The sequence below is a fragment of the Apis cerana genome, linkage group LG6 (genome assembly GCF_029169275.1).
Source record: "Apis cerana isolate GH-2021 linkage group LG6, AcerK_1.0, whole genome shotgun sequence".
In the NCBI taxonomy this organism is placed as follows: domain Eukaryota; kingdom Metazoa; phylum Arthropoda; class Insecta; order Hymenoptera; family Apidae; genus Apis; species Apis cerana.
The window spans coordinates 4,091,898-4,099,122 of record NC_083857.1 but is presented as its reverse complement, the minus strand read 5'-3'; the positions used below and the strand labels follow the sequence as shown (position 1 = coordinate 4,099,122).

Here is a 7,225-nt window from a genome sequence, read left to right as displayed (position 1 = left end):
ATTGTTTATTATCATATCGATAACCATATCATAACGTTAATATGCTCTATCAATTGTATTGTACAATAATTGATATTTTTATTGTAACGAAGTCGGGGATATCCGTCTTCTTCACAATTTTAAATTCATTTCATTATTTCTCACGTATTTGAATCTTAATTTTTATTCATTAAAATAATATTTGTAATATATTCATTTATTTTACAAATAATCATAGAGAAAATATTTTCAATCATAGATCAATCAACATAATTATTTATATCATTCTATATATCGATAATTACTCTGTTATTTAATATAAAATTAACTATCTTTTCAAAAACGCGATATGCAAGAAGATCTATCCTGATCTAATAAATAAAATACAAGAAAAATGTTACTATTCACGAGTATATAATATGACAAATACCCGTGGTCACTGTGCTCGTGCAAAATTCTACGTATACAACCAGTCATCCGTGCCGATACGGACCTTTCGTCCTACGACATGATTGAATGACCGGAGGAACATAAATGCATGCGACTCACCAATAGATGCGAAGAATCTGCATTGTCGTGGTCCACGATGTCATCCCCAAACAGTCATTACGAGGAAGGGAAAACTGTAACCAAACATGAAACACTACCATTAAAATTCTGTGATTATTTGAAAAAGTTGAAGCGAATAGAAAATATATAAAAACAATTACCTCTTCGCGTGATGGATGATCGCCCTATTCCTCAAGGAACACTGACTCTACCCTGTACCGAAAACGAATATTCAAAAAAATAAAAAAATAAAAATAAAAAACTACTAACGCGTCGATTTCAAGCGGCGAACAAACACTGACTCTAGTTTCGCGAATAATTATAGTTAATTTAATTAGAGCTATTGTGCTCTAAATACTAAAAAACTATTACGAAGCAAACACTGAATCTACCGATCGCATTGCGCGCGATCACAAATATTGTTTAAAACTGAAGTCCATGAGAAATGAAGACGCTTTGGCATCTTTAACAAAATATAAAATATTACATGTTATTACGAGTGTTTACGAATACAACATTGATGATACAAAAATATTGAACAAGTTAAAAAAAAATATCTACTAAATTTCAAATTTTAATATAAATAAATAATTACCTCTTCGCGTGATGGATGATCGCCCTATTCCTCAAGGAACACTGACTCTACCCTGTACCGAAAACGAATATTCAAAAAAAATAAAAAAATAAAAATAAAAATCTACTAACGCGTCGATTTCGAATAGAAGCGGCGAACAAACACTGACTCTAGTTTCGCGAATAATTGTAGTAAATTAATTAGAGCTACTGTGCTCTAAATACTAAAAAACTATTACGAAGCAAACACTGAATTTACCGATCGCATTGCGCGCGATCACAAAAATTCTCTGAAAATAAAGCTATATTAGTGATGAGGGGGAGGGGGAATCTATGTAAAAATTTTTGTTTTCTATCGAACAATTGTTTCAAAAAAAAAATTACCGCTTTTATTAAAACTACAAATCAATTTATTGTCAATTTTTATGAATAAAAAGATTTAATATATATATATCATTAATGCAAGATTATTAATAATTATGGTGAATGTTCATTACACATATAGGATAAAATATACTTTTACCTAATGATATTATATATATCATACATAACGATCGAATAAATACATAATAAATACGTACAATAGACCAGCGAAAAATCAAGCTTTCCTTTGAAAAAATATAATGGCATCCATGTTGGAATTTTTCCCGCCTTCCGGAATAATATAGAGGTCCGATAATCAAGTAACAATCTGTACAAAAGAAAACGAGATTTTCAAATATACACGTAAAATCTATAAAATTAATCGGTTACAAATAAAAATAAAACAATTATCAAACACAAATTGAATTAATTAGCACTGCAATCCTCAAATAAACGAATAGACAAAGACGACTAATATATCTTAAAACAAAGGAGGGGGGAGGGAGATGCGCGCGTCGCTTGTCGAAACCTGTCGAAACCTGTCGAAGCCTGTCGAAGCCTGTCGAAACATGTCGCGCGGGAAAAAAATGTAAACACGTATTTCTTAGAAAATTTCTTAGAATATTTCTTAGAAAAGCTACGTCATGCAAACATCTAATCATCCTCGAACATAACAAAGCAGAAAAAAGTACATAAACATTACAAACAGACGCATTTAGATACCAAAATATGACCGACCTATAGTACATATAATATATATTAATTGAATATATATTATAAATTGAAATAAAATTCCTTTGTTTCGTTCGTTTTAATATGAATCAAAAAATATAGAAATTTGTTCTAAATAAATTTATTTTAATAAATTTGTCAAAAGATATGAAATATCGAAATCAGTCATAAATCGTCGTAATATGCATACTACAAGTCATTTTTTCTTTCAAATTATCCCGAAAATCGATAATTTTTTCAAATGGCAATCAAAATCGTAAAACAAATGCGTAGAAAAACGATATCAAAATGAAGCAACAAGTCTATTCGAATCTCGTCTCGACGAAGCACGAACTACCGGTATTCAATGATCGAAATTAGAAAAAAAACTCAATATATCAATTAATTTCGACAAAATAATAAAGGGAAAATAATAAAAGGATGATTAAATAAACGAAAATAATAATAATTTATAAATTCGGTAGCAGAATTTGATCAAAATTACTTACTGCGCAGTAGAATTTTCCAAGCCGGCAGCGATCACACGTCCTCACTTGTTCACTTTCCACAGAAGACTGACGCTGCGCGCCAAAATTCACCAAGAAGCTCTCTCATTGGCTGCTGACGAAAGTCGATCTTTCGATTATTTCGATAATCGAAATTGTGTAGAAAATTAAAATAATGCACAATATATTTTAATTATTTTAATTAATAATATTAAAAATATATATTATTAATTTATTTGCATTATAAAATTTATTTTAATTAATTATTTATATTACTTTTTTTATTTGTACATTTTTCAATATATAATTTATTTATTGATCGATTTATCGATTATTATCGATATATTTATCCAATGATTTATTTATGGATTTTTTATATGAAATTATTTATTTATTTATATTTTTTATGATCTATTTAAATATTTATATTTTAATATTACATATTATATAAATATATATATAAATATATATTATGTATATTATATATATTCTTGTCTTTTTTCAATAACATTCTTTAATAATTTTCCTAACAAAGTATTTTGTTTTATTCATTTAAATATATTGTATATTTCAATTTGTTTATTTAATTAACATTATTATATCCCTATACTATATCTCTATTTATTCAATTACTTAAATATTTATTAATTCATTTTCATGTAATGTCTTGTTTAAAAATTTTTTTGTTCACTTATATTATATCTCAAATTATTTATTTATTTAATTACTTACAGATTTATTCATTTATTTATTTGTATACTTTAATATAAACTTTTGTTCATTTTTATATTTCATAAAGTTATTTATTTATTTATTTATTTCTTTATTGATTTAGTCATATATATGTTCATTCTTTCATTTGCTAATGATTTATTTATAGACTTCATATTATTTATAGATCTATTAGTTTCATTTTTGCATCAAATTATTTGTTTCATTTATTTACTTATTTATATATCAATATATTTTAATTATAATATTTTATAATTAATAAATCTACATAAAAGTACATAAATATAAATTATATGAATGAATAAAAAAATGAATAAATAATTAAGTAAATGAAAAGATTCATATAAATATGTTGATGTACATATAAGTGAACAAAATAAAGAAGCAAAGTCTTTAAATCTTAAATCAAAATATAAATATAAATTATTAAATTAAAGTAAGAAATAAATACATCATTTGATGCAGACATAAGTGAATAAAACAAATAGACAAATCTGTACATAAATCAATAGACAAATTAATCTATAAAAGAATGAATAAATATATGAATAACTAAATAAATAAAAGATAAATAAATAAATAATTGGATGCATGTATAAAAGTCAAAAATATATAAATGAATAAAACAAAAATCTATAAATAAGTCATTAAATAAGTCACTAAATATATGTACAAAAATTGAATAAATAAAGCAATGAACAAATAAATAAATAAATTTGTGAAATACAAATGTACAAACATAAATATACAAAATATAAAGATCTAGAAATTAATCATTAAATGAATGAATAAACATATAAGCAATTAAATAATTAAAAGAATGAATAAATGAGTTTATGTAATGTGTACATGAGTAATTAAAAAGTTTACAAAAAAATCACTAAAAGAATTATTAAATATATAAAATGTAATTACATAACTGAAGGAATAAATAATTTGATTAATATGTAAGTAAACAAAACAAAATATATATAAATGTACAGAAATAAGCTAGTCAAATGGATGAATAAATATATAAATAATTAAATAATTCAAGAAGTAAATATATATAAAAACTTGATGCATACATACAACTGAACAGAACTAAAAACCATGTATATTTATTATTTTAGTTATTTAATTATTTATACCTTATTTTTACACTCTTTGTTTTGTTCATTTATATACACATCAAATTATTTATGTATTTACTTTTCTAGTTATTTAATTATTCATATACTTATTCATTCACTTAGTAACTGATTTGTTTTATTTACTTGTACATACATTTTTTTACTAATGTATACATTTATTTTATTTCATGAATAGAGTTTCTTGTAAGCTTCTTTGATATACATACTATTTTTTTCTTTTTTTCTTTTTTTACTTACTTAATTATTTAATGTATGTTTATTTTTTCATTTATCCACTTTTTATTTTGTTCATTCATATGTTACATCAAATTATTTATATAATCATATTTTTGAAATTTATTTTTATAAATAATGTGGTTTATTTATTTATATATATATATAATATATTCTTTTAATTGATTTAAAGATTTATTATTTATTTGATTTTTTTATAGATGCCATTATTTTATTCATTTTAATGTATTATATATTTTAATTTATTTATTTATTTATTTAATAATTAAGATTATTATACAACTTTATTTATTCAACTACTTACATATTTATTAATTTATTTATATAGTATTTTGTTTCTAAATTTTGTTTCTAGTTTTTTTGTTTTGTTCAATATATATCTCTTATATTATATTTCAAATTATTTATTTATTTATTTAACTATTTATAGATTTATTCAATTATTTAAATAATATTTATTTGTAGACTTTATTATAGACTTTTCTTCATTTATATAATTCATAAATTTATTTATTTATTTACTAGTTTTCTTTACTTATTACTTTTATTGAATTAGTTGTATATACATTTATTTATTCATTTGCTAGTTATTTACTTACAGACTTTTTGGTTTAGTTCATTTATATATGCATTAAATTATATATTTATCATTTCATTTAGTTAGTGATTTATTCAAATTTTTTACAAGATTTATTTATTTTATTTATTTTACTTTGAATTTGTTTCTTTATTTCTTGATTTATTTATTTTCAGGTATGTATTTATTTGATTATTTTGTTTTCTAATTCACTTGTAGATTTTAAAAATTTAAATTTAAACATTTTTTTTTTTGTTTATTTACATGCAAATTTAATTATTTATTTATTTATTTATTCATTTATCTAATTATTTATATTTTTTTCTTGTAATAATTTGCTATACTTAAATTTTTATATAATTTTCTTTGTTTTATTCATTTATCAACTTAATTATTTCTTTAATTATTTAGTTTTTTATGTAATTATGTATTTATTCATTCATTTATCTAATGATTTATTAATAATCTTTTTTGTTTTATTTACTTTTATATATTTATTATTGCTTATATTAATACTTTCTTAATTATTTTTTATATTAATTCTTAAAATATTTTTATAATTATTTTATTTATGTAATTATTTATATATTTATTCATTCATCTAATTCATTCATAACTTCTTTGTTTTTTTTATTTATATACTTATTTAATTTATCAATTTATTTATTTTCCTTTATCTCTTATTTATTCATTTATTATTTTATTTATTTAATTATTTATCCATTTATTCATCTGTTTAATGATTTATATATTTACTTTTATAAATTTATTTTTTTTGTAGATTTATTAATTAATAAAATATTATATACCTGTTATGGTTATAATATATATGTTAAAAACTAAAAACTAAAAGAATAATTAAATAAATAAATTTTTACATAAATGAACAAAACAAAAACTTTACAAATAAATAAATACATGCAAGTAAGTAAATGATTAAATAAATGATAAAGTAAATAAGTTGTTGTATATATAATCAAATAAAACAAAATGCAAATAAATCATTAAATAAATAAATGAGCAAATATATAAAAAACTAAATTAATGATGGAAAATAAATAAAGAAATTGATGCATATATAAGTAACATAATAACATAAAATGTGATATATGTTAATCTGATAAATACATGATGAAATAGAATGTTTATTAATAAATCATTAGATGAAAAATAATAAGAGATAAATAAATAAGTAATGTGATACAGACATAAGTTATTACATCAAAGATACAAAATAAATCAAATGAATGAATAAATATATGTGTCTAAATAAGTAAAATAATAAATAAACAATTTGGTAAATATATAAATGAACAAAATTAAGAAGTTTTTATATATAAATATAATATAAATAGATATAGATGTATAAATCATTGGAGAAATGAATAAATTAATAATGTATAAACGAATAAATAATTGAATAATATATATTATAATAAAAAAATTATTTTTCGTAATATGAATCAATAAAAGCATTCTAAAAGAATCTAACCTAACCTCACGTCAATTACAAAGTTAACATTAAATAATAAAAATTCTGATTTTGAAATAATTTCCTATTGAATTTTATTGAATTGAACAATAGGACACATTGCATTCAATTTTTATTTAAATTTAATTTTTTTTAATTTATTAGTTAATTTTTAATTTTTATTTTATTTTAAACATTAATTTTTAATTTTATTTTTAATTTCTAACTTTTAATTCATACATTTACATTTAAAGATTTCTAACTTTATTATTAAATTAAAATTAAAATTCTGAAATAAATTATTTTGATATTATTAAATAATAATAATTTTTATTAAATTAAAAAATTTAGTTTTTATTGTTAAAACATTCATTTAATTATATAAATATTTATATCT

At 20.3% G+C, this 7,225-nt stretch overlaps 1 long non-coding RNA gene across 1 annotated transcript; it reads right to left on the bottom strand.

Moving 5' to 3' along the window:
- Positions 1 to 428: 428 nt before the first annotated feature.
- On the bottom strand, positions 429 to 2,767 carry LOC133666186 (uncharacterized). Its single transcript, XR_009829942.1, has 3 exons — positions 2,685 to 2,767; positions 1,124 to 1,792; positions 429 to 991 (listed from the first exon to the last, which is right to left on the bottom strand). It is a non-coding gene; the product is annotated as an uncharacterized LOC133666186 (long non-coding RNA).
- Between the last annotated feature and the right edge of the window lie 4,458 nt (positions 2,768 to 7,225).